This window comes from Mauremys reevesii, linkage group 9, assembly GCF_016161935.1.
Source record: "Mauremys reevesii isolate NIE-2019 linkage group 9, ASM1616193v1, whole genome shotgun sequence".
In the NCBI taxonomy this organism is placed as follows: domain Eukaryota; kingdom Metazoa; phylum Chordata; order Testudines; family Geoemydidae; genus Mauremys; species Mauremys reevesii.
Window position 1 is genome coordinate 46,463,417 of NC_052631.1, and position 14,453 is coordinate 46,477,869.

The following is a 14,453-nucleotide window of genomic DNA, read 5'->3' on the forward strand; positions in this document are numbered from 1 at the left end:
ATGATGAATGTGCAAGAGCAGCTCCAAAACAAACTTTGAACCAAGGGTTTTTTGGAATAATTTTTCTATCTCCCTCTCTATTTTTTTGTTTTTAGTAGTTATGTTCTCCTTTCTCTCAGTGGAACAATTAAGAAAAACTTGTATTTGTAACAATGAGTTGAAAGGGGATGTTTGTTCAGCTCATGCTGCTATAGTAATACCGGGTCTGCCCTCTCCAGCCTCCCAGATAATGTGTTCTTTCCTATTACAGTCACTGCCGGAACGTTTGAGTCAAGTACAGATACAAAATTGATAAAAGCTCATTGCTGCACATGTAATCACACTGAGATGCTGGTGGAAAAGATCTCTATGTAGTTTTATATCTAGGTACCCTCTTCAGTGATGTGGTTTTTGGGCTCGCACCCCAAGACACAGTGAAAAGTAGTGTTCTGCTAGCAGCCATGGAATTAAAATTGTTTTAAAAAATATAGATGCTTCCTTTGAGTCATAATAGAATATTAATCTTACTGTTATATAGGCAAGTCTGTACTTTAAAAATCAAGCAAGCCAGGCTTTGGAAATCTCAGCATTAGTGTTCCAGTTGGCTAGTCATGCTGCATCCTAATGGCAATAAATGAGTGATCCTGTCAAATGTACTGAATATGTATAGCGTAAAGGGAAGTCCATTTCCCCTGTCTGCTGTATCATACCCTTTATCCTGCAGATTGTCAAGTGGTTGTCAGGCACTGTGACAGTTCTTCAGGTACCAAGGACTGTGAATTACCTTGTTACCCTCCAGCCTAGCACCCTAACACGACCAGCCTGTTAGCCAGTCAAGCACTTGCCTCTGGGCTATGCCATGTCTTTGCCTTTCAGGTTAACAATAGGTGCACCCCAGACCAGTATTCTCTCAAATTTTTTACATCCATGTGTGGAATGAATTTTGTTATGTGCATCAATATGGAGGTGATGTGTGACACATCAGCTTCATATTGGTGCACATAACAAAATTCATGCGGTGGGGGTGGGGCTGAGGGGCTTGGAGTGTGGTAGGGGCTCAGGGTTGGAGTGCAGGGGGGGGGGCTCTGGGGTGGGGCTGGGGATGAGGGGTTTGGGGTGCAGGCTGCCCTGGGGCTGCGGTGAGGAGAGAGGACTCCCTCCAGCCCTCTCTCGCTGCAGCAGCCAAGGGAGAGGCGCCTCTCCCCAGCCATGGCAGCTCTGGTGGGGCTGGGCTGGGCCTTTGATTTGTTCCCCTATGGTATCCAGCCACTGACGCTGGCTACTCAGAGGAAACCCAGATCCTCTGACCCCAAAGGTGGGTTGTGCCCCAGTTTATTAGTTTGATCTAAAATCACCTGTAAATCACACAGCACTGCTAATAAAACAAAAGTAGGTTTATTTAAGAAAGAACAGAAACTCTTCTAGAAATGAGTGTGCGATAGGAACAAATGCTTATAATACAAAAGAAAATCTAAAAATGTAAACCTGGGACTATGCTTATTAACAGTTACCTTTCTTATCTTCCATAGTAAATAAGAAGAATTGTTTGAATTGCTCATTTATGAGCAAAAATTCAGTCTAGTTGGTATTACTGAAACCTGGTGGGATGATTCGCACAATTGGAATGTTAAAATCACTGTTATAACCTGTTTAGGAAGGATCGAATGGGCAAAAGGGGAGGGGGAATGGCATACTAATATCTGTTTCCAAGTCACTGATAACTTCGAAGAAAATGATCTTGAATGCTTGTGGATCAATGTCCTAACAGATACAGCACAAGATGGGGTATTAGTTGGTACCTGCTACAGACCACCAAATTACTCTAGGGAACAGGATGACTGTTTGCTTACGCAACTGTCTACAATCTAAAGGAAAAAAATTGCATGATCATGGGGGACTTTAGCTTGAGTGACATATGCTGGAGGTCTCATGCTTCCAGTACTAAAACATCGCTGGAATTCCTAAACATATTACTTGACCATTTGCTAACTCAAAAGTGTTGCAACCAACATGGGACAATTCTATATTAGGCCTTGTCTGAACAGATAAAGAGGAACTGATCACACAACTAAAATTAATGGTAGTTTAGGTACAAGTGATCTTGACTTGATCACATTTACAATGTGCAAGCAGAATAAAATCCATACCAGAATTATATAAACTTGGGTGCTTTTAATAGGCCTGTTTCACACAGCTGAAAACAATTACGAGCCAAATCAGTTGGGAGGAAAAATTTAATCAAAAAATGTGAATGATAATTGGGAATCATTTAAAAACAACTTACTAGATGCCCAAAAAGACACAGTAAAGAAAGAAAGCTGTGCCGGTTAAAAAAAACTGACCTTGTTTAGAGGGGAAGTGAAGGCAGCCATAAAAAATAAAAACAATCCTAAATAACTAATGGAAGAAAGGGGAATTTGATAGTGATGAATATAAATCAGAAGTTAGGAATTGTAAAAAATTGATAAGGGAGGAAGAGTGGGGACATAAGGAGAAATCTATGGCCAGCAGAGTAAAAAAGCTGCTCCTTATTGTCCTTAAAATATATTAGGGACAAACATAATCCTGACAATGGTATTAGTCCATTGCTAGATGGTATTATGAATAATACAGAAAAGGCAGAAGTGTTTAATAAATATTTCTGTTGTGTGGGTGAAAAAACAGACAATATAGTTTGGATATAGGGGTGGAGCAAAGCTAGACAACTGAGCCTTGCATTGCATTACATTGCTGGCTAACCTGGGAGGGTGACAACTCCCTTCTGTTTGAATGGGTCCTTATCCATCTCACAATAAAATGCCTCCCTTCCCCCATGGGGTCCCCTGGGTAAGCACCAGCGTTGTATATTGCAGGGAGGGATAGCTCAGTGGTTTGAGCACTGGCCTGCTAAACCCAAGGTTGTGAGTTCAATCCTTGGCAAATCAGTACTTGGTCCTGCTAGTGAAGGCAGGGGGCTGGACTTGATGACCTTTCAGGGTCCCTTCCAGTTCTGTGAGATAGGTATAGGTATAACGCCTTTATATGCATTGGAAAGTATCTTGGGAAGGGTTGAAGGTGTGAGTGTGGAATGGAAGATTCCTTTGCAGGTTATAGGAGGCCGAAGGGAGAAAGGAATGGGTTAACTCGACAATCCAGCTGGGCCCAAAAATAAAAAATAAAAAACAAAACTGCAGCCCAAGGCCAGCGCACACAAACAAGCTCTCTGCTGCCAAACAGCCAAAAGCCTAAATCTCAACCCCAGCCAGCCATGAAAAAAAAACTAAGCCAAACAAAACGAAAGGGGTGCAAAACCAGTAAAATTCCAAAGGCCACTAAGGTTAAAAAACAACAGTCTTGAGACCCTAAAACCGGTATGTTTTAGAAAAACTAAGGAAGCCGCAAAAAAACAGTTCAAACTGGTACCAAAAGCACGGGAGGCGAAGGTCCCTAAACAAAAGCACCCCCGAAAAAACCCAGGGCTTAAAACCCTCCCAAAAGCTAAAGCAAGTCAAAAATTTACAGCAAAGGCTAAACAACTTGTGCACCGGGCAGAACTCTTGTCTACCTTTCCCCCTCTTCTTCGTACATTACACCCAGGATGGGCCAGCCTTGGGTTGTGCGTGTGTAAGTATAAAAGTGGGTTAGGGCTCAGGTACTAACGCTTTCTTCTTCCCTCTAAGTAACGTGGGGTGCATCCAGCATTCACCACTGTTATTTGGTTAATAAAGCTTTAAACTTAGTCACTTGTTGTGCTCCTTCATCTCCTCCCCTAAAAATCCTGCGGCCTCAGCCCCAGGTAAATTGGTAACATAAATCTGTCACACCCTGATGCATTTTCCCCTGGTGGCAGGAGACTGGCTTGTAGGTGGTCATGCCTAGTGGTTGGAGTCCGACTCCCAGAGTCAAGTCAAAGTCAGGGATTGAAACCAAGCGTCAGAACCAGATTATGTGGAGTCAGGTAAGGCAGCAACAGGGCTGGTTCCACCGCAGAAACAAGGCTGGGACAGGACTGAACAAGGCTGGGCACAAGGTAGGGTCTAGGCTGGAGCAGTGCAGAAGTAAGGCAGGAGCAGAGCTTTGAGGAGGTGAGCACAGGGAGGCAGAGAATCTGTGGCCGTGTGCGTTGAACAGCCACTGGTCCTCTGCAGCTGCTGGCTTAAGAGCCAGCCACTGACTGCCATAGCCAGTCAGGTGGTTCTGCTGTGGCCCAGCTGCACTCATTGGCTGACTGGTGACGTTACCCCTTAGGGATAAATACCCTGCAAGACTTGTTTGGTGTAATGAGTTTGTCAGGTCTGAGATGAGTTGTTTGCAAAGAACAGGGGACCCTTTGCCAAGGGGCCTTTTTGTCACAGGCACAAATCTTAAGTGATCAGCATTGAGGGCTCTGAACTCTTTTACAGGGAAACCCCCTTCCCCTTCCAGCAAAACCAAAACATTAAAAGGTGACTGAGTTTATTTGGGGGCTGGGAGTCATTCTCTTTCCTTCAGTCCTTTCTGAAAAAAACGAATAAATGATCTTGCTTTTTATTTATAAAATTTTTCTTTTCTTTTACACAAAAGGTGAAAAGGGAGCCAGGAATAGGCATTGTAGAATCAGTATTATATTTATTTTGCTTCTAATTTCACCCAAATGCATGTGGACTTTTTCATAGGGTCAGACTTAAACAGGGAAGTTTTCCTCATTGGAAGGCTTTGTTTTGATGTATGTTTCCTAGAAGAATGCCCCAGACACCCATCTTTCAAACGCACCCATTGCAGGAGGCCCTTCCCATGACCAGCATTTCAGATGTCCAGTGCCCCAGACTGAGATCTGCAGGATTCTATATTGCCTAGAAAATGGTAAATAAGGAAGGAATGCTGATTACACAACAGAAGTTGAATAAATAGGATAGGTGGGGGAGGTGTTTTTGTGAGACCATCTGCTACTGTGATCTGGAGTCTCAGTATAAAATCGTGGCCCAAGCTCCTACTACAGTTTAACAAAAGCCTTTAAATAGGGTAACTAATGGGTCAAACGTATCCTTGCTTGTAAGGTTAAGACCCACAAGTCTTCATTTGTAAGAAGCTGGGGGGTGAATTGGTCACTGGAAGGGAGAGACATTAAATCAAATGTGATGTAGTTGCCACATGGGACCCCTTAATGGTGCCTCAGTATTGTTTTTTCTTAATGAAATGCAAGTTAATGCAGTCCCACCCCTTCCCGCTAGCAAGCCTTGACTGTGGCTTTTTGAAGGTCTGTCATGTCTCCACTGCCTTATAAATGATTCCCCGCATCTTCTGCTCTCTGCAGCTTTCTTGTCATTGAATGCCCATGATTTTTGACATAAACAAGGGAGCGTGTCAGTGGGAAGCAGGGGCTGTCATGGGCTTCGCTTTTGGTTCTCACTTCATTGCTTTTCTGCGACCAAAAAATGGTGTATATGAGGTGGGGAGGGAGCGGCAGTGCATTAAAAATGGAGATGGCAGAAGTGGAAAAATCTGTGGAGTATAAAATATGAATGGGGATCTGGGCTTCTGGAGTTCACGCTTGGATGGGTAGGGTTGTACTTGGGGAACTTGATTGAGCTTCGCCCTGGGTTCATCTACTGGTCAAGAACCACTTATCCTGAGACAGAAGGCTGCTATTTTGGGAGCAATAAGAAGAAGTAGGTCAAATACAGGGTACCTCGGTTGCCATACTGGGGTGACTGGAAGGGTTCGGAGTTTAATTATGGCTCTTTTGTAAGACTGAAAACCGCAGAGCATCCTAATAATCTTTGTAGGGATATATGTTTTAAGCATTGTGGAAGCAGTGAGTGTCACAAATACCCATCTATGACTTCTGACAATGAAGCCCTACTTACTTTTTCTGTGGTGTGAGCGGTTGATACCGTTATCCTGACTGCTTAGTTTCAGACTTAGTCTCAGCTTCTATTAAAACTGTCTCATTTATGTTTAATCAGACTTTTTTTTTAAAGTCCTCCCCACCTGATAGCTTCCCTCTCTTTCTCTCCCTCTATTCTTTCTATCCTAGAGATCTTCCATTTCCCCTATTCTGTCCTGGTGAGGGGGGAAAAGCTGTTCCCCTTCCCATCCCCTCCTATTCATCAAACAGAGAGATAAAACAGAGCATAAAGAGAAGCCGTGGACCAGTAAGTAGCCTCTTCCCCCGGATCTGCCCAACTTTTGGGAGGTATTTACATGCGGCTTTTAATATTGCCAGAGCTGCTGCCCCTACTGGCTGGATAAATCCCATGGCTATTGTCAGTTCTCTTCAGCTAGGCTCTTATCTGTAGGAGCAGACTATATAATCTATCTATGGGCCCCCATCACTGTAATATCTAGGTACCTAAGCCCCTCCCACTTCCATCATCTCCTCTCTTCACACAAGCCACACATGTTTTCTTTATGCTGCTGTTGGAGCTGCTCCTTGTGCAGCCTTGTGAATGGTTCCTTCTCCTAGGTGGAAGAGCTTGTGCCTTAACCTTAAAAAGATTCAAAAAAGAGAGAGAAAAATGAAACCCAAGAAATGATTAGATTAATACAGCTAGTTTGTTTACTTGGCAAAAGTGAAGCTAGACCGGCACACCTTGTTGTAGCTGCAGCACCAATGCAAAGTCTTGCATTCCTAGAGAGAGATTTCTCCCCCCCCTGCTTCTGCCTTTCTAAGTGTCATGTGTTCTCCCAATTATAGTCTCAGATCCTTTTGATCTTAAAAGTGATAGCTTGCTGAATAAGATATCTGGAATCTCCCTTCCCCCCGAGTTGTTTGCATAGATGGCCTCTCTGAGATTCAGTGTTTTATGAAACATCATCATTATCTGCATTATAGTAGCAACTACAGGCACTAACCTAGATCAGGGCCCCATTGTCTGTTCTGGGTCGCTGTTCTGGGGATAGGGTATATCAGTGTGGCATCATTCACAAGCAGTGAATTCATGTGAATAGTGGCCTGCATGCTAAAATAGTAAAGGGAGTGCAATTAAACCGTTTGGAATGCTAAAGGGTTATATGCCAGTCATCGAAAGAATTAAATATCCACCAGACTGGTACAATATGGAGCAATAAAGCTGTTTATGGGGGCCATGTGTGTGTTAAATTAAAATTATCTTTTATAGTTAGCAGAATGATCAGGCATGAATATCTATTCCTGGAGCCCTGATTAAGTAGTGGAAGAAAAGTGAACTTTTTGTGTCACTTTGTCCATTTGGACAATTCCTTCCAGTGGTTTTGGTAGGGGTTTGCTTTTATTTCCACCAGCAAGGGTACTTGGAACAGCTGCAAAATGTAAATTTCCATGTTTCACCGGCAGCCTCAGCTGTGTCCTTTAAAGATCTATCTCCATAGCTCTCCTTAGGGGAAGTTGTTTTTAGGCTCCATGTGGGGTCCCACTAAATGGAAGCTCCTGCTTATGGCAGTTAATAATAAATTGATTTCTCTGGAGAGACCCCTGAGGCTGGGGACCCTCTGGTTGGTCCTATATTGGTAACTTAAAGGTGAAAGGGCAGTGAATTAATCCATTTAAGCATCCTCTCTCAGGAAACAGAATGTGTCATATGTGATTAAATAACAGACCCAGTCAAGGTTTCCAAGGATAACGAGCAGCAGTTAAAAGAGGAAGCTTCAATAAAGATTAATAATCTACCTTGCTTCACTCATAATGTAACATGTTAAAGAAGGGCAAAAGTCCTCAAGGTTATGGTGAAGAAGTTATAACTCCAACATCTCTTTGCTGAAAGGTGGCTGTTAGGTTGGGGACCACTGACCTAGACTTTCAGTGTGGCGGGTGCCAGATGACTAGCCGCTGAAATGCCGCTGGGGAGCGCAGCCGCCAGCTAAGCAGCTGCCAAAATGCCTCTGAGAAGCGGCAACACCAAGAAGCACCACTGCCGAAATGCCGCCGAGAAGCAGCGTCATCAGTAGACAGGCGCACATAGATGCCCTGGCGGGCACCGCGTTGGAGACCACTGGTCTAGGTGGCAGTGGTAGGTACTGAGTGCAATAGCCCTAGAGTACAGATAGAAAACATATTGCAACCTTATACATGAGCTTTTTTTTAAAGCTAACCCAGTTGTGCATAACTTACAAGCAGCTTAAAGGGGGATTTCACACTAAGGTAAACAAGAAGATAATTTATACAAAAAGTAAACTAATTTGCAACAAATTGTCTGCACTATCTGTTTGCATTAGATCTTAACTTCCTCAACCCAAAACTAATCCTTGTTGAATGGGTAGTGAAGTCATGATCGGGTGTTTGATGTCACCATCTGTTGCTATGGAAGCAGCTGTGATGTTGCAAATTAGCGATCATGACTTTGGTGCTAGATAAAAACATGCATCTCTGACCACTTGCAAAAATAGTAAGGAAAATTCCAAACAAAGGGCATAACAGGTAATTGGTTTTATATTTTGTCTAAAACTAATATTAGAAATGTTTTCTTCAGAGTAAATGTGCCTCCTTCATGGATGGAAAGGAGAGTTTAGCAAAAAGAGTGGTGCTGCATCAGCTGACTGTATGAAAGGTAAAAGAATCAAAAGGTGGATACCAAATATGAACTGAAAATAGAATAGAAGCTTAGCAATGACATTTTTATTTGGCAGGAACTCTTTATGAAAAGGTTAGTATGGTTATGGACAAAATTGATGTACAGTGGAAACCATTTAAAAATCAACCATTGGCCAGCTATTACTATTCTATTATAGAATCATAGAATTTGAGATCAGAAGGGACCATTATGATCATCTAGTCTGACCTCCTGCAAGATGCAGGCCACATAAGCCGATCCACCCACTCCTTAAGCAAGCGACCCCTTCCCCATGCTTCGGAGGAAGGCGAAAAACCTCCAGGGTCACTGCCAATCTACCCTGGAGGAAAATTCCTTCCCGACCCCAAATATGGCGGTCAGCTGAACCCTGAGCATGCGGGCAAGACTCTCCAGCCATACCCTCTGGAAAAAGGCTAACAATATCCTATCATTGACCCATTGTACTAATTACCAGTGTGGCACTTAATTGACCTATTGACTAAGCCCGTTATCCTATCATACCATCTCCTCCATAAACTTACCAAGCTTAATCTTAAAGTCATGGAGGTCCTTCGCCCCCATTGTTTCCCTCGGTAGGCTGTTCCAGAATTGCACTCCTCTGATGGTTAGAAACCTTCGTCTAATTTCAAGCCTAAATTTCCTGACTGACAATTTATATCCGTTTGTCCTCGTGTCCACATTAGCACTGAGCTGAAATAATTCCTCTCCTTCCCTGGCGTTTATCCCTCTGATATATTTAAAGAGTGCAATCATATCTCCTCTTATCCTTCTTTTGGTTAAGGAAAACAAACCGAGCTCCTCAAGTCTCCTTTCATACGACAGGCCTTCCATTCCTCGGATCATTCTAGTGGCCCTTCTTTGTACCCGTTCCAGTTTGAATTCATCCTTCTTAAATCATAGCATAGATATCTCCTATTCTGAAAGTAGGGAAAGCTGTTGTAATCTCAGATAGCAATCTGTGATAACAATTGACAATGACTGTTAATAGTGGCAGTTGTTTCGATTGCAGTAGCACTGAAGGATTGCAGTCAGGAATTGGAGAATCTCATACTGGGCCTTTTGGGTAAATTTGTTCTAAAGCATGTAAGTCACTTAGGAGCCCAAGTCTCACAGATGGTCAATGGAATTAAGGCTTCTAAGTGACTTAGCTGCTTTTCAAAAATCTTCCCCTTCCCAGACAGGTAGAATGCTCCCTGCCTCAGTGAGCTTGCAATCTGGATTTTGGCTCCATAACAGGAGAATAAACACACGCATATGGGGGCGTGGGAGGAAAGATAATGCAAAAACAGATGCATTTGCACAAGTTAGCCACGCTGGTCTCAGGACTTACCAGAGGTGAAAGTAAGCCGTTCCGCGGCCAGGATTAAAAGGGCTCTGGGCTCCCCGCAGTGGCGGGGAGCTCCGAGCCCTTTAAATCCCGCCCGCAGCTTCGGTGGCCTGGCTGGGGCTGGGATTTAAAGGGCTCGGAGCTCCCTGCAGCCGCAGGAGCCCTGAGCCCTTTAAATCCCAGCTGGAGCTGCGGTGGGGATTTAAAGGGCCTGGAGCGCCGGAGCCCCGGGCCCTTTAATTTGCCTGGGAGCCCCGGGTTGATTTAAAGACCCTGGGGTTCCCGGCCACAGCCGGTGCCCTAAGGCATTTAAATCTTGAGAGGCCCTGCCTCTTCCAGCTGAGGCCACGCCCCCTCCGGACTCCAGCAGTACCAGTAAATCCTGTAAATTACTTTCACCCCTGGGACTTACAATAGCTTCTGATACAACAGTGGTGACTGCAGTATCACACCAGCAGAGAGAGGTTTTACGGAACACTAGTCAGGAAGCAGGAAGGGATTTATTTTCCGCTGATAGTGCAGGGCAAATAGGTAGATTTAGGTACATAATTTCCATGTGCACCAGTGGGGAAAATAGCTGCACAGAGTCTTAAACTAGGAAAATATTTTTTAAAATTGGTCCCATTGGCCCCAATGGGTTTCCTGTCCCACTGTCAATCATTTCTTTAAGATATGCTCTTCTTGTTGTTTGTTTGTTTTGTTTGCTGTTTATTCCCCTCCCCCTTAAAAAATACATTGAATTTCAATGCAGCGTTCCATCCCCTCCATCTCTGAGTGCCCTAGACCCCTCATTTCACCTTCACATGGAACTTTCGGCTGTTGCAAGCAAGTCTTTTTATCAGATCAGTCCCGAGTGACCTAGTGATGCTAAAGAGGACTCTGAAAAGTACTGATAATCTGATCCAGCAAAGCCCTCCTCGTAGGGAAAGTAAAGGTTCCAAGCTAACTTTCAAATATCAGAAAACTCAGGCTTCTTGAAGCTTTTAATTCCTAAAGCCACCCTAAACTTGTTCCCTTCCTCTTTGGTGTGAGGTGTCTTCTGCATCTCTGTTGGAGCCTTGACAATCCTTTCCCTTCCATATTTAATAGACAGGTGCAGGCCAGAGTGACTACAGGTCGCAGACTGCAGTGCTCCCTGAGCTGAGCAGGCTGCATTGGGACTGTCTCCATGGAGAACACATATGTATTCTGCAAGGCATCCCCCTCAACTTTAACACAGAGTTCCCAACTGTGGCCTACAGGCCAAATACATCCCTGTTGTGATGATTGGTCCCTTGTGTGACATATTGCAACCTCATGCAGTAATTTTGGGAATCGTATTGTATTAAGTTTGTGTGTCACTGCGGGCCAGGCATTGTGCGCAACTTCAGTGAGCAGGGTTACCGCAGCTCTAGGAACCAAAACCACTGAGGAGTGACTATGCCCAGAGAGGTAGTAACTACTCCCAGAGAGGTACCATCTGTAGGAAGGTTTGCGTATTCTGATTCATAGGTCGACAGACAAAGAAACGGCTCTTGGTATAAAAAGGCTGGGTTTAAATTGACTCAGGGCCTTCTTACTGATCCAGAAAACAGACAGGACCGTCTGTCCGGGTGGGACCCCAACCCTTGTGGAAGGGTTGGGAAGGCTTTCTCATTTGGCCTATTAGGGCTCCATGAGACTGATGGGTGACTCTTGGTGTGTTTAGTGTGTGTTTTAAATATGTTTCTTGTGTTTTGTATGTTTTCTCTGTAGTGCTTTTCCCTTAAGGATAAATGTGCTTGGTTAGAAAGACCTGGGTGGTTCTGATTGCTGGCACTACACTGTGCCTAGCCCTCGGGGAGGAAGAAAAGCACAGGCTGGCTTGCTGGGGATATCACAGTGTAAGGGCTTGTCTACGCTGGCACTTAACAGCACTGCAACTTTCTCGCTCACGGGTGTGAAAAAACACACCCCGAGCGCTGCAAGTTTCAGCACTGTAACATGACAGTATAGATAGTGCACTAGCGCTGGAAGCCACGCTCATGGAGGTGGTTTTTTTAGAGCGCTGGGGGAGCTCTCTCCCAGCGCTGTGCTGTGACTACACAAGCCATGGCAGCACTTTAACGTTGCCAGTGAAGACATGCCCTAAGCAGGGGTGAAAGTAACTTACAGAACTTAGCGGTACTACCAGAGTCCTGAGGGGGCGTGGCCTCAACCGGAAGAGGCGTGGCCTCAAAATTTAAAGGCCCTGGGGCACCAGCTGTGGCTGGGAGACCCAGGGCCTTTAAATCAATCATGGGCTCCCAGCTGAAGAGGTGGCTCGGAGCCCCCCAGGGCTCAGGGGCAAATCAAAGGGCCTGGGGCTCCGGCCGCTGGGGGGAACCCCGAGCTTTGCGGGGCTGGGGCAGGTATTTAAAGGGCTCAGAGTTCTTGCCACTGAGGGGAGCTATGAGCCCTTTAAATCCTGGCCCCAGCCTGGCCGCCAGAGCTGTGGCCGGGATTCAAAGGGCTCTGGGCTGCCCACAGCCATGGGGAGCTCTGAGCCCTTTAAATCCCAGCCCTGGCCAGGATTCAAAGGGCTCTGGGCTGCCCACAGCAGCTGGGAGCTCTGAGCCCTTTAAATCTCAGCCGCGGCTGGGATTTAAAGGGCTCTGGTCTGCCCGCAGCCATGGGGAGCTCTGAGCCCTTTAAATCCCAGCCGTTGCCGGGATTCAAAGGGCTCTGGGCTGCCCGCAGCTGCGGGGAGCTCTGAGCCCTTTAAATCTCAGCCGCCGCCGGGATTCAAAGGGCTCTGGGCTGCCCACAGAGGCTGGGAGCTCTGAGCCCTTTAAATCCCGGCCCCTGCCCAGCCGCCGGAGCCGCGGCCGGGATTCAAAGGGCTCTGGGCTGCCCGCAGCCGCAGGGAGCTCTGAGCCCTTTCAATCCCCGCCTTGCAAGCTGGTGCGGTCCAGCACGGCGTACTGGCTCTTGCCGGTATGCCATACTGTACCGGACCAGCTTACTTTCACCTCTGGCCCTAAGGCAGGGAGATGTGCAGCCTTAAACCCCCATTCAGAAGGAGTGGCACAGGATCCTTACCCAGAGGCAGGTGGTGGCTGCAATCCTACTGGGAACTCCTGGAGCAGACCATGGAGCAGGAGGATACAGGTGCAGTTAGCCTGAAACTGTGAAATGCAGTGTGGAGCAATATTCTAGACTTAGTGTAACCATTAGGCATACTGGTGTTGGCAGCTTTCATAGCAGTGTTCGTGTTTGAATGAGTGCATGGCACCATTCTGCATCCCAGCTAGCCTGAATATGTCAGGGAGACGGGTGTGTGTGTGTGTGTGTGTGTGTGTGTGTGTGTGCGCGCTTACACCCCACCCCACCCCCGGCAGAGACTATTATATCAGCTGACTTTTCCCAAATACACACTTTTCAGAGTTTTGTAAGCAGTACGAGAAGACATTGCTGTTTTCACCCTAAACACCACAAAGTCTATTGCAGTTTTTTCAATAGAGCCCTCTCAAAAAAGTCCCAGAATCATGGGAAAGAATAAACTATTAGTCTACTTATTTCAGTGGTTCTCAACCAGGGTACGTGTACCCCTGGGGTACGCAGAAGTCTTCCAACTCATCTGGATATTTGCCTAGTTTTACAACAGGCTACATAAAAAGCACTAGTGAAGTCAGTACAGACTAAAATTTCATGGACAGTGACTTGTGTATGCTGCTCTGTATGCTATACACTGAAATGTAAACAATGTTTATATTCCAGTCAATTTAATTTATAATTATATGGTACAAATGAGAAAGTCAGCAATTTTTCAGTAATAGTGTGCTGTGAATTTTTTGTATTTTTATGTCTGATTTTGTAAGCAAGTAGTTTTGAAGTGAGGTGAAACTTTGGGGTATACAAGACAAATCAGACTCCTGAAAGGGGTACAATAGTCTGGAAAGGTTGAGAGCTACTGATCTAATTCACCTCACTCAGTCAGTGCAGGATTGTTTCTCTCCCCCCGCCCCCCAGTGTATTTGTCACAAGGGTATTTAGAGAACACATTTCTGGGTGGTAAATGTTGTGCTCAGATAAATGAGCATATAGGCAACTGGACTTATTTTAACATACGAATGGGGTGATCTTTTCATTAAGGCACTAATTTTGGATTCCCCTACCACCACCTCTCGCACCTCCACCTCTGAATATCTCTATAGGTGCTTAAAGTCAAAAATGTCATCCCCGGCTCCCAAGTGGAATTAGATTCATTCTAAATGTGACACATGTATTTCCCTGGAGCAGGTCCCTAATTTTGCAGCTTTTTCAGACTTTTATGACACGGTGATTGATTTGGTGGAGGTGGAGTTGCCTCAGTCATTATTTAAAAGGCCTGATAAAGCTGCACAAACATATTAAGCTGATATCAATCATCCGTGTCTTTCTCCCCCAGGCCCCATGTAGAAAAAGAAGGCTGCGTCTCGCCTGCAGTCTGTCAGTGTTCTAGGGCCCCACTCCTCTGTCAGGGCTACTGTCGGTACCTGAATTCTGACCAGATGATTAATGGGGAGAAGCATCCCATCTGGCTGAAACGTCCATCCTATGCTTTGGCTCTTGAGTCTCAGCCAAAATCACCGTAGCCCTTATGGAGGCACGGTTGGGTCAAAAAGTAGCTCCTTTGCTTCTCCTTACGAGCAGCACAGCAC

The 14,453-nt window shown here is 45.4% G+C and overlaps 1 protein-coding gene and 1 long non-coding RNA gene across 3 annotated transcripts in view; one reads left to right on the forward strand and one right to left on the reverse strand.

The window, feature by feature from the left end:
• HS6ST1 (heparan sulfate 6-O-sulfotransferase 1) overlaps window positions 1–14,453 on the forward strand; it is a 266,609-nt gene that overhangs the window by 103,852 nt on the left and 148,304 nt on the right. The gene's annotated exons all lie outside the window — the stretch shown is intronic.
• LOC120371702 lies at window positions 4,555–8,141 on the reverse strand. Of its 2 annotated transcripts, none has more exons than XR_005584533.1 (3): window positions 7,707–8,141; window positions 6,290–6,425; window positions 4,555–4,790 (listed from the first exon to the last, which is right to left on the reverse strand). It is a non-coding gene; the product is annotated as an uncharacterized LOC120371702 (long non-coding RNA). The 2 variants fall into 2 exon arrangements; XR_005584534.1 differs by having other exon boundaries at window positions 5,805–6,425.